Source organism: Pinus tabuliformis, chromosome 4_2, assembly GCF_031772625.1.
Source record: "Pinus tabuliformis cultivar Carrire ecotype Pingquan chromosome 4_2, CPIR1, whole genome shotgun sequence".
NCBI lineage: Eukaryota > Viridiplantae > Streptophyta > Pinopsida > Pinales > Pinaceae > Pinus > Pinus tabuliformis.
In genome coordinates this window covers 423,379,146-423,401,474 of record NC_142304.1, presented here as the reverse complement: position 1 = coordinate 423,401,474, position 22,329 = coordinate 423,379,146, and the positions used below count along the sequence as shown (strand labels likewise).

The 22,329-nt window shown below is 36.3% G+C and overlaps 1 pseudogene; it reads right to left on the bottom strand.

Moving 5' to 3' along the window:
- LOC149169753 (protein ILITYHIA pseudogene) overlaps positions 1-15,685 on the bottom strand; it is a 67,261-nt pseudogene extending 51,576 nt beyond the window's left edge.
- Positions 15,686-22,329: the final 6,644 nt, after the last annotated feature.

Below are 22,329 nucleotides of genomic sequence, written 5' to 3'. Positions count from 1 at the left end.
ATAATATTTAGTTACATCATAATTACAAATCTGGTCTCTCCAACCACTTTAGCCATTAAATGTAGATAAATATGGGCACGCTAGCCCCATAATATATTTAATACTCTACATGGGAAATGAAGCTACATAATATCACATACAACTCAACAGCCTAATAGTTCAAAGCATTCGACTCACTGACCTAAATATTACTATACGTTATTTACATAGGCGATTTGACCTTATCATGTTATACTCGATCCACCAGCATAAGCACGTGGATACTTCTAGAGATATCCAATCTTAATATCCACATACATACATATATAACACAATGGTCAGGTAGGGGTATTACATTCCCCTCCCCTCCCCCCCCCCCCACCCTATATTTTATGCATTGTCCTCAGTGCATAATATACCCATGATCTAAATTTTCTGATGAAAAATGACTTGATCTCCCACTCTATAGATACAAGTCCATGTCCTCATACATGGCTTCATCCTGGGGCATCCTCCATGCTTCCAATGATGGCACACATTAGCAGGATATGAAGGTCCTTGTCCCAGGATGGTGAGTGTGAAAGATCAATGTAACACCCCACCCCACATTTACCTTTATAATATCTCTAGGGTAAACATGAGCCGAGAGTTACAATGCATGACTTGAAATCCAAGTTCTAGTTAGGGAAGTGGGTCCTACTATATTGAAACTATAGTGCAACCTCTAGGAACACCTTATCACCTAGATGTTAGACAACATCCATTGGTCATATTTTCTTGGATTGGAGTTACCTTTTTAGCTTACGTCACAACCCATCTGCATACATGCAGACCTGTGAATGTGGCTGAAAGGCTCCAACCGCACACACAACCCATCCTCCACGTGGCTACAACCGAAATTTATAGGATATGAGATTGCGGCCATAAGACCTGTTTTAGATTTTCAGGGCTAGCTAATAGGCCAACTATCCATAACTTCCAAAGATTCCTATAAGAGTCTTATTGTATTGTTCTTGACCTAATCCCTACTCAAAATTTTCAATACATATGATAACCATTTGTACAAAAACTTTGTAAGTAGAGCACATGTAGTTCATGAATGTATATCTGTTCATTGATTCAATAAGTTTATCAGATAATCATCAAGAAGGTTTGCTGCCCTCTATTACTAGATGAAACAACACACATTAGCTCATGCATTGATATAGGATAAATAAGAGCCCATCAAACCATGGAATGAATCCATAACAAGAACACATCATATAATGAGAAATATACCATGCATGTAAGCAACATTTAACTAGAATAGGACCATGACAAACCAGTCATAAAATCATACATAAAATCAGAGCTTGCGCTCATTAATATTAATAAGAATCAACATATAATAACATATGCAAATTCCAACCAAGTCAGAGAATTCCACGTACCACCTGATGATAGACTGGGCTGGACCAAATCTTTATTTCAACCAGTCACTCCCATGCCATATTCCAAGCATGAATGTGGTATCTCATGGGATAAACCAAACATAACCCAATAAGGACTGAAGAGGTTAAACAACCTCCACCCTCAAGCAATAATGATCTCATCTAAATCGGTCCATATATCACCATCATGGCTATCCAGGGAATGACATAGGCAAGGTTGTACATCATTATCACTCTAGGAAAATATTCATCCCAATGAAAACAACATAACCAATAAATCAAATGCATGAACCATGCATTCAAATCCCAACAAGATAATCACACATGCATCCTGTTACCTACAAAATCCTCCTATTGGCTGCTCTTTCTTTGATTGATCTTTGTCCTTTTTTATTGTTGTCCAATCTTCTTTTTGTGCTCCCTTGCTTGCTTGCTTGTGTCTTCCTTGTGTCCAAGTGATCTCTAGTGTTATCTATTGTTGTAGTTTCTCTCTCTCCTCTTTTCCTCCAAGTGAATAATGCTAGGAATGTTCTCTCTCTTCTTTTCTTTTTCTTTTTATTTTCCCTTTTTCTTCAATTTCCCTTGCATGCATATTCTTTACTATTTTGTTGAAAATGCAGCAAGAAAATCCTAATTTAATTTTGCCTTGATTAAATTAGGATAATTTAAATTTCAACAGAATACTTGGAGGTATTTAACTGGGGTGACATGGGTCTTGTAACTCAGTTAACTCAGTAAATTCGAGTTGGAGACACTTGATTTCAGTTCTACATTATTGATTGCTAATTTGTAGCAATATATTTTATTCTAATTTGAGTTATTGTCAGTTTAACTAGTTCTCATTGTTAGTAGAACTAATGGAGGTTCAGTCAAGGGTGTGTGATTTTTTTTCAAACTGAGTGATCATCCAATTAAACTGATCTATCAACCTAAATTAAATCATGCATGCTGAGAATTTGAGTTACCCAATTGAGATTGGAGTTCAAGGGCAATGTACTATCAATTGCATAATTTCCAAGTTGTACAAATGGTGCATGTAGTCAAAGAAGGGCCTAAAGGAATTACGCAATTCTTAATGAGTAATTTCCATAATTAATAGGGGGATAATTCCTCATCGAAAAACATAAGGAAATAGGCGCTTAGCAGGCTGAGAAATTTTATAGATATTGGCTTGATTCAATCTATGAGGTAGTGAGATAGATTATACTAGTATAGAGGTTTCTCAAGCTTGAGAAAAAATTGTATTTCTTCTCTATTCTTTGATTAATGCAATACAAATAGTAAGGGGTTTTGAGTAGTTGCTTTCCCCTAGATAAATCTCTGTGTATGTGTGTTGAATCTTGATTCATGTTAATGATTTGTGTTCTCGATTTTGATTTTCTTTCCACATATTAGTTTAGTAGCTTCAAGTCTTGTGATCTAGTAAATTTCATGAGCAATTTTGAATCAAAGTAGAGAAGAGAATTCAAAGTTGTCTTTGCAGGTGGATCGAATTTGCAGGATCAATTCTTCAGAGCTAGTAGGATGGATTTCTATGGATTGAGACTCGAGTATGCCCTTGAGGGTAGCTCGAATCATATTTCTTGGAAGGATAGGATGGAGGCAGTGTTGGAAGATAATGGGTTGAAGAAATTCATTGATAATGATATCCCGAAGCCTCCAACATCTGATGCTCAAGATATAGCATAATGGAAGAAGTTTGTAGCAAAGGTGAGGAGGATCATATTAGAGGGTGTTTAAGACCATATTGTCTTGAATATCCATGGGAAAGAGACTCCATATGCAATGTGGAAGGCCTTAATAGATTTGTTCCAGAACATTAGTGATCATTGGAAGCTGGCACTAAAGGACAAGCTTCGGAATATCAAGATGCAGAAGGGCGACACAATTCCATAGTACCTCAACAAGTTCACATAATGTTGTGATGAACTGGGTCAAGTTGGTGTTACTGTAGAAGAGGATGGTCTAGTAATCCTATCACTTCTAGGACTTCCCAAGAGCTGACACAACTACCAGGATTTGGTAAATGGGAGGGAGAAGCTACCAAATTGGGAACACCTTTGGTATGATTTTGTACAGGAGGAGATAAGGCGGAGCACCAGAGACAGAACCTCATCCAAGGGTGAGGATGAGGAGAAGTGTGGCTTGGATGGAAAGTAAAATAAAGATAAAGGGAAGAAATCCCAATCCAAAGCAGATTCTAGTCAAGGGGTCAAGAAGAAAGACTTGTCCAAAATCAAGTTCTTTCACTGTCATGAACTGGGAGACTATGTCAAAAAATGTCCACACAAGAAGGAAAGAAAGAAGACTACAGGAGGAGCAACGGGTGAAGCCTTGGCTTCACAGTCCGAACTTGATTTTACCCTCACTGTATGCATGGAAAGGACATTCATGGGTAGCGTGTGGTATCTTGACAACACTGCCTCATTACACATGAAGGGAAACAAATAATTTTTCAGTGACTTGGAGGAGAAGGATCTCCATATGCACATTGATATGGGACATGATGGAAGGTACAACACGAATAATATTGGTACAGTTATTTTTCAGAGAGATTTAGGCTCCCATCTCAGGCTCAAGGATGTGATGTTTGTACTGGGTCCGAAGAAGAGTCTAGTTTTTGTCGCAGTGTTGGAAGATCGTGGCTACGATGTAATATTCTGAAAAAGAAAAGTTTTCTTGAATCACATAGCCATGGGAAAAGTGAAGCAGATCAGGGTTTAAGTGAAGAGCCTCTACAAATTATATGTGGAACACTGTGCAACATTGAGCACAAAAGCAGAGAAGGTGCAAAGACGAGATGTCGATGAATTATTGCATAGAAGACTTGGCCATTTACATCATGGTTCTTTGAAGATCATGCAACATATTTCTACATGCATCCCCAATGGAGCACTAGAGAAACGAGATACATGCAAAGGGTGTACGTTGGGGAGGTAACAAAATCCACCTTCAATGATCGGGACAACATGGCACATGGAATCCTTGAAAGGATCCACTCTGACGTATCTGGACCTTTCTCGACAACCTATACTACAAAGCACATGTATTATGTTATATTTGTGGATGATTTCTCACTAAAGTGTTGGATCTAATTATGAAAAAGAAAGACCAGACGTTCTCTAAATTTGTTAAGTTTAAAGAACTCATTGAGAAAGAGACTCGCAGGAAAGTGAAGGCTCTCAAGAGCGATAATAGTGGTGAGTATGTGTTGAATGAGTTTAAAAATTTATTTTCAAATGAAGGAATTTGATGGGGGTTAACAACACCTCATAACCCATAACAGAATGGGGTGGCTGTGAGGAAGAACAAAAGTATTGTGGGAGCAACATGAGCGATGTTGCATGGTCAAAGCCTACCTCTACACTTGTGGGATGAAGCATGCAACACAACGGTCTATTTGCAAAACAAGAGTCCTCACAGGATTCTTGGCATGAGTACACTGGAGGAAGATTTTTCAGGGAATAAACCAGATGTTTCACACTTAAGGATCTTTGGATCATCTATTTACTGCCATGTTTCCAAGGAAGCAAGGAAAAAGATAGAGCTGACAATAGAGTTAGGCATATTTATGGGGTACACTAGTACACCTCATAACTATAAGGTGTACTTACCATCCCTCAGAATGGCAATGGTAAGATGGGATGTGAAGTTTGATGAGAGAAGGAAATCAGGTATTCCCTTGAGAGGGAGATTCATTTGTAGCCTGATCAGGAGCTTTTGGATCCAAAGGAAGAAATTTAGGAAGTTGTGGAGCAACCAAAAGTAGAGGAGACGAGAGTGGAGACATCCACTCAAGCAGAGACATCCAGAGAAGGAAGGAAGTGGACCAAGGAAGGTGAACTATTATTGCAGGATGCTAGAGATAATGTGGGAGCACCCACATCACAACGTAGGAAGAGGATTTCACCGGATCGATACAATGAGTACATGGCTCTAATGAGTGAGCTAGGTGAGACAAAATCATCCTCATTCAAGGAAGCACTCCAAAAACCAGTATGGGTTGATGCTATGGTAGAGGAATATGATTCCATTGTTAGAAACAATGTTTGGGAAGTGGTACCAAGACCAGCAGACAAATGAATGATTGGTTTGAGATGGATTTACAAGGTAAAACATGCAACATATGGGAGCATAGAGAAACACAAGGCTAGATTTGTGGCCAAGGGGTTCTCTCAGGTGCAGGGAATTTATCATGAGGAGATATTTTCTCCAATAGAAAGGCACTCATCCATTGAGTTAATTTTAGCTTTGTCAGCGTAGATGGAGTGGAAGATCCACCAGATTATGTGAAGACAAAATTCCTCAATGGATTTATTGAGGAGGAGGTATATATTGAGTATCCATAGGGGTTTGAGGCCTTTGACAGAGAGTTGCATGTGTGCAGACGCAAGCAAGCATTGTATGGACTCAAGCAAGCAGCCTGTGCTTGGTATCCCAGTATCGATAGCTGTCTCACTGATTTGGGCTTCACCAAAAGTGAAGCATATGCAAAACTTTATCACACTGTGGTAGAAGGTATATTATTGATTATTGTTTTATATGTCGATGACTTGATTTTTACTAGTGATGAGCAGCTGATGAGATCTTGCAAGGAGGACCTTTCAAGAGAGTTCTAGATGAAGGACATGGGACTCATGAATTATTTCCTCATTTTGGAAGTATGGAAAGGATATGGGGAACTGTTTATTTCTCAGGGAAAGTATGCCAACAAGATATTGAAGAAGTTCCGTTGGAGAGAAGATAACCTATGGGCACTCCTCTAACAGGTAACTGTAGGAAAGTAGATGCCACTTCAGGTGAGGAAGTGGAGGATACCATCTATAGGCAGCTTATGGGTTCACTCACGTATTTGGTGAATGCATGACCAAACATGTGTTATGCATTTTACCAGCTTAATAAAGCCATGGTCAAGCCAACCAAACTGTATTGAAAGGTAGCAAAGCATGTGTTGACATACCTCAGAGGCACTACTTGGTTTGGTCATTGGTACATGTGGACAAAGGGAGTGAATTTGCAAGGCTTCACAGATGCAGATTGGGTGGGGAGTCCATTAGACAAGAAGAGCACTTTAGGAGGAATTTTCAGTGTTGGGTCAACAACAGTTTCTAGGTACAACAGGAAGCAGAGATACGTGGAACTTAGCTCAACATAAGAAGAATACATGGTTGCAAGTCAAGTAACATGTGAGGTTATCTAGATGAGAAAGATTCTTGTTGGGTTATTTAGTCAGAAGATCGATCCTACATTTATTTACTATGACAACCAGAATTGTATCAAACTCTATGAGAATCCAATATTTCATGATCGAACCAAGGATATCGACATCCAGTATCACCATCTATGAGATTGTGTGCAAAGGAAGATTATGTTGTTGCAGTACATTCCAACAGGGGAACATGATGTAGATATTTTGACAAAGGATTTGTCAAGAGGAAAATAAGAGTTCCATAGAGGCAAGATTGTGGTATCCGATAATCCCTTTCTTGCTGAGAGGGAGTGTTAAAAATGCAACAAGAAAATCCTAATTTAATTTTACCTTGATTAAATTAGGAGAAAATACCTTGACATAGGTATTTTCACTCAGTTAACTTAGTAAATTCAAGTTGGAGACACTTGATTTCAGTTCTACATGAGTGATTGCTAATTTGTATCAACCTATTTAAGTTAATTTGAGTTATTGTTAGTGTAATTAGTTCTCATTGTTAGTAGAACTAGTGTAGACTCACTCAAGGGTGTGTAACTTTTTTTCACACTGAGTGATCATCAAGTTAAACTAATCAATCAACCTAAATTAACTCATGCATACAAATAATTTGAGTTACCCAATTGATTTGGAGTTCAAGGGAAGTGTACTATCAATCATATATTTTCCAAGTTATATAGGTGGTGCATTCAGTCAAAGAAGGGCATAAAGGAATTACTCAATTCTCAATGAGTAATTTCCCTAATTAATAGGGGGATAATTCCTCATAAAAAAATGCCAGGAAATGGGAGCTTGGCAGGATGAGAAATTGGAAAGGTTGCTCAAGTTTGAGAAAGCATTATATTTCTTCTCTATTATTTGATTAATGCAATACATATAATAAGGGGTTTTGAGTAGTTGCTTTCCCCTAGATAAATATCTATGTATGTGTGTTGAATCTTGATGCATGTTAATTATTTGTGTTCACGATTGTGATTTTATTTCTACAGATGAGTACAATAGCTTCAAGTCTTGCTATCTAGTAAATTTCATGAGAATTTTTTAATCTACACATTAAATTTATACATATTTTCTCCTTTTCTTGTCTCTTCCTCTTCCCCACTTGATGAAGTGGAATTTCTTCATTTTCCCTTTTTCTTTTGCATCCTTGGAACATGTCCTTGCTATCTTATAATAAATAATTTTCCATTATTTCCTTTTGTCTCTTGCCAATGCCAATGCCAATTTCCATAGCCAATAAATAAATAATTAACCACAAGTGGATCCCAGTGTAATTCCACCCCGCATTCAGCTTGGAATATGTGTCCCATGACCTTAATTTGATTTTTGCTTTTATAATGTCCATATGATATTTATTTACATGAAAATGTAATATGGGGCTATTACATTAGGGATATCTGATTATAACTTGGTTGGTATGGGGGGGGCATTTTTGATTATGGGCAATAGGATCACTTGTGAGTTTCGTCAAATTTGGGATATTTAAAGAAGTGACAAATGGTATCTTGTTGGTGTTAGCCATGATTTAATGACCTTGTGTGTTGGTGTTGGTTTCTGTATTGGTATTAGTGTACCTTGTGGGGTGGTATTAGTTGGGGTACCCTGCGGGGTGGGGTTGGTTGGAGTACCCTCTGGGGTAATGTTTCTATTTCCCCGAGGGTTAGTGGTGGGGGTCCTTTGAGAGGAATTACATCCCAATAAGGTGGCTCTAAGAATGGATGTGCCAAACAAGGTGGCTTGGTCTTGTCTTCTGTGGTAGAATGGTGAGAGACCGAACATTCCTAGAGTGACAAGTAACCCTTGGGTCCTATATGGTTCCATAATAAGTTTGTGGGAAAATGTGAGGTGGGGAATTTTATTTTGGAAAACTAAATGAATCACATACATAATACAAAGTGAAAAATAAATGTTTAATTTTCCCTTTAATTCTAATGTGTGAAACAATTAACAAAAAATGTTTTGTGAGGTTTTGCATATGCGAAAATTCCTAAAAAGACATAACGTCCTTATGCTCAAGTGGCAATTGTGCCTTGTGAATATTTTAGAATAGGGTATTGGGGTCACATCATGAATGTCACTGGCGATGCTTCCAGTAGAAAAAAAGCCAACCAAGGTATGGAGAGGGTTATAGTGGACCGACGTACTAGGGCTACATCTAGAAAGAGCTCGGAATGCTTCTAGTAGCCTGATCAAAATTACCTTAGGTGTCTTGTGCTCCCACACCTACTACCTATAGGGAAATATGTCCTAATATTTGGCCACTAAGTTACCTACATCCAATGGGAATGAGTGAATCTTGGCTTCTAGTTGTCATTTTTGGACCCAAAAACCATACCGAGTGTCGATAGACAACAAGAAGGTTCATGACAATCCGCCACCTAAGCCTTATCCCCTTCAAGAGTTTATTCTCATTACTAGATTTTTCACTGGATGATGTAGGATTTTAAGCTCCCTAAAAGACAACTTCTATATTTCAATATTAAAAAAACCACGAAGACTTATGTGTTTCCTACCTCCATGTTCCTAACCTGAACTATAAATTATCTTGTGGCCCTTGTGGAGAATTTAATATGTTCAAGTTAAGGTTGTTTCTAGAGAGTATTTGCTTCACTTAAGGTGTGAAAAAACTGTAAGTTCAAAGAAACTAAGTAAAAAGATTCCAAAAGGGGATACCCTTTATACCAAGTTTAAGTGAGCTTAGGGTGTGGAGTGAAGGTGTGTGCAAGTGAAATTGTGAACATACAAATTGTGAATTGCAATGATGTGGATATGCGATGATCCTTTACAATTCCCCTAATTATACTATGAGATGTTTTTTCCTTGCAAGAAACTAAAATATGCATGGATATTGGGCCACTTACTCTTTCTTAATTATTGTATGTGCTTGCATATAGGGAGATGGAAAAATTAGTGCTTTGAGAAATATTTAAGATATAGTCCCCATAGATTCACCATAAGGATGCAAGGGGTGAAGTGCCTACTTTCTTTCTTTACTAACACCAACTCCTAATTCCAAAATAAAATGAAATAATGGCTTTGGTTAGCAAACAAGCAAAAAAATGTGTGAGTTAGGGCCACTTATATTCCTCCTAGTTAAGTTTGGTGTGGTGTGAATTGGAATGAGCAAAACAAGTTAAAACGATATGTGGATTAGGACCACTTACTTTCCTCCTAGTTTTAAGCTATGTTCGTGTGCACAATTTCAAAGTAAAAGATAAGAAATTAATTTACTTGTAATGGTTAATAAAACAATTTGGCTAGTATTGATGGTGTGTGTAAGGTGAATAATGCACATGCAAAGTATTTGATGTAATAGCCCCTGGTTTATTTTCCACATAAAAAATTATAAGACCAAGGTCATGGGACATGTATTCCATGCTGAATGATGGGAAAAACGTCCTAATGGGGTGGCAAAGAGGCATCAATTGGAATTTATTTATGAAAATAAAGGAAAATAGGAGAAAAGGAAGGTGAAAGGTCACAAATTTGCATGTGAGGGAAATTGAAGGAAAATGAAGAAAATAGAGACCTCAATGATAAGAAGGTTTCTAAGGATCAATTGCTAGTCTTTTGTCAATTTTAGCTTGGAGCTCTCTTCTATTCTCTCACTCTCTCACACTCTTGCACACAGATTTTTCTTGGAGCATTATTGAAGCACTATAACATACATTGGATTTGGAGAAAGAAGGCAAATGAAAGCAGGAAAGCACAAGGGAATAAGTAGATCAATGACTACAATTGGATTGATTTCCAGGTATTGAGTTGCATGTATGATGTCCTTGCTGATTTTTCCTTGCATGGTATATACATGTGGTTTATTGGTTATGTTTTGTCATTGGCATGGATATTTTCCTGGATTGACAATGGTTTTAGCCTTGCCTTGCCATTTCCTGGATAGTCATGGTGTTGTGTGTTTTCCCACTTTTTATTTTTTGGTTGGTGCTAAGGTTCCTTATGGTTGTGGGTTGAGTTACTAGTTCCTAGAGCTTTTGGTTGGAACAAACACTCTGGAAGCCTTGGAACATCTTGGGTTGAGTTACTAGTCCTGGAGCCTAGGTTGGGACAAATTCTCTAGAGCCCTTGGTGGGTTGAATTACTAGTTCCTGGAGCCGGGTTGCACAAATGGTCTGGAGCCCTGGAAGGTTGTGGTTTGAGTTGTTAGTTCCTAGAGCCGTGGTTGGAACAAACACTTTGGAGCCCTGGAAAACTTGGGTAGAGACCGATCGGTTGATGTTAGTGATGTTCGACGTGCGGTCGAGTCACTGGTTGAGGGTTGAGGTGGTTTGGCCTATGGAAGCCCTAGTTTGGTTTTGTTTGGTTTATTTTACAAGATCCCACATTCATGCTTGGAATATGGTGCAGACATGATTGACTGAAAGAAATATTTGGTTCAGCCCAATCTATGGCCGGGTGGTACGTGGAAGTCCCGGACTTTGTTGGCATTTTCATGTGTTAATATGAGGTGTTTTCTATTGTGATCTATGAGAAACAATGTAAACTATGAAACGAGAACTATAAACTCAAAACGGGAACTCTGGCCAAAAAACCTCGAAAAAACATCAAAAACAGTGCTAAAAATGAAAAGTGTTGATGCTGGAATAACACCTTTTTTTTTTTTCTTGGGTAAATTTTCAACATGTTTTAAAAATGGTGGTGAAAACAAATTTTTTGAGCAAAAAATATCCAGAAAACACCCTCAAAACGAAAAGTATTGATGCTGGGAGAACACTTTTTTTTTTTTCAACAGTAAAATTTCAACATTTAGAAATAATGGTGTAAAATATTTTATCATGAACCCGAAAAACATTAAATTTTAAAAAATAATGAAAACATAAAAAACATAAAAAAAAAATAATAAAAAATAAAAATTAAAACAATGAAAAAACACAAAAAAAAAAGTTAAAAAAAAATAACAAAACATAGATTAAAATATATACTAAAAGGAAAATATAAAATAAAAATAAAAAACGGAAAAAAGAAGTCAATCATAAAACTGTAAAAAAAAACAAAATTAATGAGAAGAATTAAAAAACTAAAAAAAAAAAAAAAAAAAAAAAAAAAAAAACTATAAACAATTAAATAGTAAAAAAAATATTTAAAAAAATGGAGAGAAAAAAGAAAAAGATTTATCTTGTAAAACATAAAAAAAATTGCCCAAAAAAAATGGAAAAGAAAAAAAAACATTTAAAAAAAACAAAAAAATTAAGTAGGTGAAAATAGAAAAATTAAAAAAAAAATTAAGGAAAAACTAAAAAACTAAAAATTAAAATTAAAAACCAACTAGATCTACAAAAATAAAAAATTAACAAAAAAAAAATAAAATTACTAAAATTAAGATTAAAATGTTGATTACTTAAAAAAAAAATATAAAAATATATATAAAAGATAAAAATAAAAAAATAAAAAATGTTAAAAAATATTATCTCACAAACCATAAAAAAATTTGGAATATATATATATATATATATATAAGTAAAAATAGAGAAATTAAAAAAAAAAACATTTGCAAAAAAAAAAAAAAAAAACTAGTTAAAAAAAAAATAGAAAATTAACGAAAAAAATTGAAAAACTACTAAAATTAATATTAAAAAAAACAAAAATAAATTCAAATTAAAAAAAAAAACAAAAAAATACGTAATTTTATTAAAAAAAAATGTAATTAATTTTTATTAAACATATATATATATATTAATTTTTTTTTATTTTTTATTAAAAAACCTTTTTTATTATTTAAAAAAAAAATTATAATTTTTTTAAAACAATTTTTATTTTTATTTTTATTTTTTCCCTAAAAATACAAATTATTAAATCTACTTTTTATTTAAAAAAAAATAAATAAATAAATAAAACCTAAATTTAAAAAAAAAAATTACATTTCTTTTTTTATTTTAAAAAAAATTTAATAAAATTAATTTTTTTTTTAAACAATTCTTTTTTTATTAAAAAAAATTATAACTTTTTTTTTTTTTTAACATTTTTTTGTTTTTTATTTAAAAATATAAATAATAAAAAAAATGATTTTTAAAAGAAATTATATATTTTTTATTTAAATATTAAAAAATTATTAAAAAAAATTTAAAAATTTAAAAATTAACATTTTTTTTTAATTATTAAAAAAAAAAATTATGAGCCCTGGCCGCGCCACCACGGGCGGCCGGTGGGCGGCTCATCGATTCCCGGAATCGACGGGCCGCCCACCGGCCGCCCGTGGTGGCGCGGCGGTGGAATCGACGGGCCGCCCACCCGCCTCCCGTGGTGGCGCGGCGGTGGGCGGAGGGGTCTGCACGCAGGCCCTCCGCCCATCGCCGCGCCACCACGGGTGGCCGACGGCCCGTCGATTCCGATACCAAAGAACACATGTTTCCAACAATGTGGGCTGCTTTCTTTTTAGTATCTGCACTTCTTTCTCTAAGACCGCAGTGGACTATAGGCACCAACAATGCTAGCGATGGAGCATCAATAGTATTGACAAACGTTGTATGCAGAAGAATGTCAAGGGAATGCTTTGTGTATTCATTGGGATCTGAGATACTCAAAAGTAATGTTGAAACTAGTGCAGATATTTCAGGGTTCTTGATCACACTGCCAACCTGCTGTAAAGCCATCTGAGCAGCGGATTGAACCTTTGGGTGTGTGTCCGTTAAAACCTCAGTCAGTTTAGGAACAATTTTTGGAATACATTGCGATAGCTGTTGGGGTGCACAGTAAGCCATTGCTCCCAGTGGCTGGACACTCCCCTTTTTAGTCCTCCAAACTTTATCCTCCAAACCCTGAAGCAAGGATGGGAGAACAAGCTTCACCCCTTGTCCACTCAAATGAGACATCATAGCACGAGCAGAACACTCAGCAACTTCCCGAACAACAATAACTGGATCAGAGAAGCATACCAATAGCAAGGGAAGAATTTGTATTACATACGGTTCAAACAGCCGTCCTAGTTTCTCACAAAGGCATTCAAATCCAAACAGAGCTCCTTCGCGTGCCTTTGTTGAATTCCTGTCTTCCAATCCAGCTTTGAGTGCATCCACAATGTTGTATTTCTTAAGGCTTGTAATGCCTAAGTCCCTTGCAACTCCAGCAAGCCCAAATGCTGCTCCACGACGTTCTCCATACTTGTCACTTTGTGTCAGTTTCTTTAGTAGCCTAGAAGTCAGTGCTTCAGCATTTACCTCCTGGGATTTCATGAGAGGCGGAAAGCAATTTGATACTGCACGCTGAACTGATTCTGATGGTGTATTCAGTACTTCAAGTAACTTCTCCAATATAACTGTTATTTTTGGATCATCCATCGAAAGATGTTTAGCAAGTGATCCTGTATATATAACAACACCCTCACGTACCAAGTCATATGTCTCTTCATCAGTAACCTTTTTATTCAAGTAATTCTCAAAAATGGGAAGTAAGCGGGTAATATTATCTTTTCCATGCTTATCAATAATTACTATACCAACATCTATCATTCTTGATCGTACATCCATATTGTAGTTAGCCAAAGCTCGAGAAATCAGGAAAGTTATAACCACAAGAAGATCGTTTGCCGTTAAAATATCAGCTGCTGCATTCAAGGCTAGAGCTATGCCCTGTCTTCCAGGCCAAGATGGATCCACGCCATCACGTCCTGCAAGAGTATCGTGTTTGTAAAGAAAGGTCAATGATGACAGAGTTTCCGGTACGGTTTCAGGATTTTCATCCATGGCTGCAGCCAGTGATTCTGCAACAGCCTGACGAACATTAAAGTTCACATGGGAAAGTGCAGCAAGCAGGCCGGAATAGTCTTTCCCAATGTCAAATCCACAAAGATCCCAGAGTGGCTCTGCTAACTCTGCAATTGTCTTTTCAGGGTCATGCAATGCAATCCAAACACTGGTTGCCACGTCAACATTTTTAGGGACAACTCTCTTAGAAACTGCTGGGGTGCATCTAATTGCATTCAAGCAAGCCATCCATACATGAGCATGTTTTGAATATATTCTGCCAAGTGTCGGTGCCAGTTCGTTAGGTTTAAGTCCCAAGCACAACTCATTTAACATAGGCCCAATTGAAGCTTGGTAGGCTGGCATGTTACCAAGAACATGGTACAGAACCTCAATCATCCTCAGTCGAGGAAGTGGCACAACTGGATCTAGATGCAAAGAAAGAATCCACAAAACATCATCATGGACCTTTGTCTTCTGGGGGGCAAAAAGAATCTGTTCCAAGATCGGAAAAATGAACGTAAAGGAATCTGCAGGGAGTGGACCATCTTTACATGTTGTTACCAAACCAGCTACTATTCTTTCAAACATTTCTGCCACCGGTTTCTCCTTAGCATTTGTTTGATCTGAAGATAAAACTAGTTCCTGTACAATGGATGCCTTTGATGTAGCTACAATTTTTAAAGCCGCACCAAGATCAAGGGCTAAATCCCTTATGGGAGGTGCAACACATCTGGCTAATTTCACCATAGTTTCAAATGCATCACTGTTTACAATAGGTGAACTTACCAATGGCATCACATAGTCTTCCAAGAAGGGCAACTGCCCATGTGTAAATACTGGGTTGGCTATAGCAATTACTCCAAGAGCTTTCAACATCAGTGACAGATTTTCCTGTATATGTTTGACCTTCAAACGTACAGTTGCTTCCTCTCTAAGCTGCAAATCGCGTGCCTCTTCTTTTGCAGTTTTTGTCTTTTCTCCATCGCCTAGCTTCTTTGTTACCTTGGGACCATCTCTTTTGACCAAGTTTGGTGTCTCCTTTTTGGCTGGAACTTGACGAACAGGTGGCATGGATTTAACAGGCTCCCCATCAGCCTGATCATCATATGACTTGAATCGTCCTTTTGCTTGCTTTATATTTTTATCGCTCACTACCTCTGCAATATAAACCCCTTGTTCACTAGACAATGTCCCTTCTGCCGTGTTGAATATCTTGATATCATTTTCTGAAAGCAGATCATGCAGACTTCGCTCCTGAAGCTGTTCCAACCTCTTTATAAATTCAGTAAAAGTTTCTTTAGGAATGATTTGCATTACTGTTGACAAAGCATAAATGGTTGCTTGAGATTCCAAGCAGCCTGAATTCATCATGCCTGTCGGTCCTAGTAGCATCTCACAAACCCCCTCCGCCCACCGCCGCGCCACCACCGGCGGCCGGTGGGCGGCCCGTCGATTCTCGGAATCGACGGGCCGCCCACCGGTTGCCCGTGGTGGTGCGGCGGTGGGCGGAGGGCCTGCGTGCAGCCCCTCCGCCCATCGCCGCGCCACCACGGGCGGCCGGTGGGCGGCCCGTCGATTCCGGGAATCGACGGGCCGCCCACCGGCCGCCTGTGGTGGCGCGGCCGGGGCTCATAAATTTTTTTTTTAATAATTAAAAAAAAATGTTAATTTTTAAATTTTTTAAAATTTTAATTTTTTTTTTTAATAATTAAATAAAAAAATATATATATATTTTTTAAAAATCATTTTTTTATTATTTATATTTTAAAATAAAAAACAAAAAAATGTTTAAAAAAAAGTTATAATTTTTTTTTAATAAAAAAAGAATGGTTTAAAAAAGAATATTAATTTTATTAATTTTTTTTTAAATAAAAAAAGAAATGTAAATTTATTTTTTTTAAATGTAAGTTTTATTTATTTATTTATTTTTTTAAATATAAAACGTAGATTTAATAATTTGTATTTTTAAGGAAAAAAATAAAAATAAAAATAAAAATTGTTTTAAAAAAATTATAATTTTTTTTTAAATAATAAAAAAAGTTGTTTAAAAAAAAATTAAATTTTAATATATATATATATATATATATATATATATATATATATATATATATATATATATATATATATATAAAATATGTATGTTTAATAAAAAATAATTACATTTTTTTTTAATAAAAATTACGTATTTTTTGTTTGTTTGTTTGTTTGTTTTTTTTTTTTTTTTTTTTTAATTTGAATTTATTTTTGTTTTTTAATATTAATTTTACTATTTTTTCCAATTTTTTTTTTCATTAATTTTCTATTTTTTTCTAAACTAGTTTTTTTTTTTTTTTTTTCCCAGTTTTGCTAATGTTTTTTTTTGCGAGATAATTTTTTTAACCCTTTTTTTTTAATATTTATTTTATTAGTTTTTTAAATTTATTTTTTGGTTAATTTTCTATTTTTTTTTAAACTAGTTTGTTTTTAAAATTTTTTTCCTAGTTTTTGCTAATGTTTTTTTTTTTTTAATTTCTCAATTTTTATCGACTTAATTATATATATATATATATATATATATATATATATATATATATATATATATATATATAAAATTGTGCTTTTTTTTTTCCAAAGTGTTTTATGGTTTATAAGATAATTTTTTTTTAACACTTTTTTATTTTTTATTTTGTCTTTTTTTATATATAATTTTATATATATTTTTTAGAGACAATTATTTCATTTGGATTGAAAATTTAATTAACGATGTATAAATATGTAAAATATGAAAAATATTGACCTTCTTTTTTAAATATGCAAATCAATAAAAACCTCACTACCAAAAAAATAAAAAATAAAAATAAAAACAAGAAAATATGAAGAAGAAGACCACTTCCAAAATTATTAAATTTACAAAATAATTATTTACATTACATACATTAGAAAAGTTAAAGTCAAAAAATAGGTCTTTTAAAAAAAGGGTCTGATGCAGAATAACCACTTTTTAAAATCAGCATGAAAATCACTACCATTCTAAAACACAGTGTAGATAAAAAAAATTAAAAAAAATTAAAGTGCCAAAAACTGTGCTCTAAAAAAAACATGTGTGTTCTGCATCACCCCTTTTCAAAATCGGGTCACTTTTTTGCTATCTCTACAAAACATGTGTATTCTGCATCACCCCTTTTCAAAATCGGGTCACTTTTTTGCTATCTCTACAAAATGGGTAACAATATCAGTTCCCGTTTCAAAGTTTACATTGTTGAGAATATGCATTGATTATGTTGGTGATATTATGGTTGAGTTTCCATGGTTTATATGATGTTCATTTGCTGGATATATGCTGGTTATACGATGTATATTGCCTATGGATCTTGATATGTTTTGATTAATTGTTGAACAATTAATGAATGCTTGAGCTAACAAATGTTATTTCCACTACTATGATAGGGTTGTTAGGTCCCTATAATACTAGTGTATTCTCTTGTTATTATTGTCATTGTAGCCTCTTATTGTTATTGTTGTGCCCATGTTGTCCCCATATTGTTATTATTATGCCCCATAGAAGCCCACTATTGTTATTGTTGTGCCCTTACATTATTATTGTTATGTGGGCTTTGACTATATTGTGACCCCTTAGACTCCTATATATAGAAAGGAGGTTTTGTCATTTGTATCATCCAAGAATTGTTTATTTGTGTAATGTAAAGGAGGTTTCCCCCTCGAAGAGGCTGATTTTGAAGTTGTTGATTTACCTTTTCTTCTATTTTGTGAGTTGGCTGCATAAAAATTGGCATCAGAGCTTTGGTGATCCAGGGGGATCTTCAGACACAGTGGCATGGAAAAAGCTCAAAATTAAAAGTGGCCAAAAGGTGATGAAATTGACATCAGATTGAAGTGGTTGTTGCCCTAATTCCAACGGTGCGAACAACACTCCAATCCGAGTCCGGATGAAGGAGATAGAGGTAGTCAAAGTTGGGTTGACTTTTGATGACTAGGTAGGGTTAATGAAGGAGCAATTTGGACTTTTTCTGGCAGACGGAATCCGGCCAACTCTGGCTAGATTCCGGGCGAAAATGTGGCCTAGTTAAAAAGACTCCTACGGTCCAAAACAAAATTTTCAAAAATGCGCCATTTTGTTTTCATTTAAACAAAAAAATATTTAAAAAAGGGGGTGGCGGGCCACCAACCTTGCCACCCCAACTGAAAATGCATAAAAATATAGTTGTTTATGGAGGGGCGGGCCATGACCCTCGGCCCCTCCCCACATCCCACGGATCAAACAACGAACAACCGGGGTGGGCGGCCATGACCCCGCCACCCCACAACTCCCGTAACAAATAAACATAGTGGGGGGTGCGGGCTGTCAACCCCATTGTCCCTCCACGTCCCCTAATAAATAAAATGGCAATGGAAATGGGGGAGAGCCACCAAGTACAGCAGACCCGCCCCCAAAAATTACATATGAACATATTACATGGATAAAAGGGGAGGTGCGGGATTTGATCCCCCGACCCCTCCTCAACCACTTTCCAATTTTTACCCACTGTGCCACAATAGTTCCTTGAAAAATCTGCTGGCTAATTTTTATTTAAAACGCAGTTTTTAGTGCGCTCAGGCAAAGGAGGTAGTGCACGCAGTTCGAGGCAGAATTTTGCAGGAGGGCCGAATTTTCACTTTGTCAGAATTTGACAAATTTTATATGGTTTCAACACTTCTCGACGCCACGAACGCAATGGCGCTATCCATTTCTCCATCAGAGTTTTGAATTTTTCGTCCATTTTTCAGTATGGAGGTATAAGACTCCTTTTTGTAACTGATGCTTGTACTCTTCTTTTTCATGCCACTTAATGAATGAAGGCCTCCCCATTGATCGAGTAGGGCCCGGAGACGTAGTCCAAGATGGACAAACTCTGTTATCAAGTCTTGTTGTCTTCTTTCATGCTTTATGTGATTCTCCTCTTGCCTCATGTGTTTCTCTGTTAAGCTACAATTTATGCATGTAATTTTTTTAACACATATATAAGCAAAAGATTTTGGATCAAGTGGTATCAGAGCAGGTCTTTTTTTAGATGTGAATTGCATGTTTGTATGCTAACAAGAAACAAGCTTCGAAGAGGTGAAGGGAAACTAAAGTCTTTCGATCCTAAAGCGGGGCATGCACATCGAAAGAGAAACATGGCAGATGAAGGGGCTCATCATGAAGAGGAGCACAATTTCCGCAAAACCTTCTATTCAATGGCAGAGAATGTCGGTTAGTTGCTTTCAAGGCTAGAGAAAGCAGAAGAGAGAAAACCAGAAGAAAAAGGTTCAGTGCATGGAAATGGTGGAGAAGAACCCCCTCCTTCTCCTTCCACGAGTGAAAGTTCTTCTTCCTCTCATCACCATCATCATAGAAATTCAAGGGATGCATCTAAGAAGCCTTTCTTTAAATTAGATGTTAAATTTGTTCTTCCCATGTTTAATGGTAAAAGTAATGCAAAAAATCTTAACAACTGGATTAGGTAGATTGAAATCTACTGCAGGATTCAGCAGATCGATGAGGACGAGGCAAATATTTAGCTGGCCTCTCTTCGGCTGAGTAGCACCGCTCTCGTTTGGTGGGAGAGAAAATTACGAAGCAGTAAGAGTGTGGGTAATCTTCTTTCCTCAAGTTAGTTTCATTTCTGCATTAAAGGAACAATTCTATCCCTTGGGTTATAAACAAAATACCTTAATGGATTGGAAATACTTAAGACAAGGCAGAGGTCAGGATGTTCAAAGCTTTACAAAGGAATTTAGAAAACATGCACTTAATTTGGACATTGCACTTGACTCACCTAAAGTAGTAACTAAGTATATTGGATCATTACATAGTTACCTTAGACATTCATTATTATTGTTTGAACCAACTACTATTGACTCCACCAGTGTGAAGGCAATCCATCTTGAGAACAGGGGCAAAAATGAAAGAGATGATCATTTCAAGAAACCACCTTTCAAACCTCCAAATGGAAAACCCAAAGTGAAAGGAAAAGGAAAGGAGAAGAGGATGACATTAACCAAGAAAGATGAAGGAGAAAGACCTTATTGCAATCACTACAAAAAGGAAGGTCACGACGATGATCATTGTTGGAAACATTACCTGGAAAAGAGACTAAAGAAGTATGGAGGAAAAGGCAAGAAGAAGACAGTGGCAACTGTGCAGTAAGACCTTGGATCCGATTTAGGAGATGAAGCATTGATCACAGAAGCAGGAACAAAAGGTACTGTTACACCTCATGTTAATTCTGAATCACATGAAGGCACTAGTTCAATAGATGAGTCTCTTCCTAATGAACGAAAGAGAATTGAACTGTGTCATATTAGAGTTATTATAAATCATACAAAAGTGGAAACTCTATTTGATACCGGATCCCAAGCAAACTTAATTTCAGAGTCCTTGGTAAAGAAGCTAGGCTTGGAAACTACACCACATCCAAAACCTTATCCACTTGGATGGATACATGATAAAGCAAAACTGAATGTAACTAAGCAGTGTAAGGTTAAATTTGTGATCGCTTCTAAGTTAGTGGATGAGGTAAAACTTGATGTGATACCATTGGACATCTGTGGCATGGTGTTAGGGAGTCCATATCTATATGATAGAAAGGAAATCTTCTTCCATCATGAAAACAAATACCAAATCACAAAATATGGGGTAGAATATATTGTAAGGGCTCATCAAACTAAAATCAATGCCAACCTTGTAAGTGCAGGAAAAATGAAGAGGCTGGTGAATTCCAGTAAGGGTTGCATGCTTATGATTGCAAGGGGAAAAGATGCAGAATTATTAGATGCTTTCCAGGGTTGTGATCATGTGCATAAAAAGGAATTATGTGAATTAATTTCTAAATATTATGAGATGTTTTAGGAACCAAAGTGATTACCTCCGAAGAGGGAAATCCAACATAAGATCCATTTACAACATGATGCTCCTTTACCAAATATTGGCATGTACAGGATGTCGACCATTGAGATGGAGGAGATCAAAAAGCAGGTGCAGGAACTATTGAACCAAGGGGTCATCAGACCGAGTACTTCTCCATGCGGCTCACCGATTGTCTTAGTGCCAAAGAAATATGGCACATGGAGGATGTGCGTGGATTATCAAGCACTAAACAAAATCACGGTGAAAAATCGTTACCCTCTTCCCTGCATTGATGACTTATTAGATCAGTTAAAGAATGCTATCTATTTCACCAAATTGGATTTGTGTAGTGGTTATCACCAGGTCTGAATTGCAGAGCAGGATGTGTGGAAAACTGCCTTCAAGACCAAACAAGGGTTGTTCGAATGGATGGCGATGCCATTCGGACTTTGCAACGCTCCAGCCACTTTCATGAGGGTCATGAATGATCTCTTTAGGAATTTCATTGATGAATTTGTTCTTGTATATCTAGATGATATCCTTGTCTTTAGTAAAAGTTGGAATGAACATGTATGTCATGTGAGAAAGTGTTTAATGTATTGAAAAACGAAAAACTCTATGTAAAATTGTCAAAGTGTGAGTTTGGGAAAATGTCTTTGGTTTACCTAGGTCAATTGTTGTTCATGGTCAGTTAAAAATTGATCCTTCTAAAGTTGAAGCAATTGTAAATTGGCCTAAACCTACTAGTGTAACCGAGGTTCACAGCTTTTTGGGTGCAGTACAGTATTGGAGGAGATTTATTGCCAATTTCTCTATTATTGCAGCACCTTTACATGCATTGACAAGTGTAAAGCAGGTCTTTCAATGGGGAGGAAAGCATCATAAGTCCTTCGAAACATTGAAAGGAAAGATCAGTACCGCACTGATCTTGGCCTTACCAGATCTCCAACAGCCATTCGAGATCGAGACACATGCTAGTGGATATGCCATGGGAGCTGTACTGATGTAGTAAAAGAAGCCAATATGTTACCATTCAGAGAATTTTTCTTAGGCTGTGATAAACTATCCCACCTATGACAAGGAATTATATGCCTTGGTCCATAGTGTGAAAAAGTGGAAACACTACCTGATCGGCAAGGAGACCATCATCCA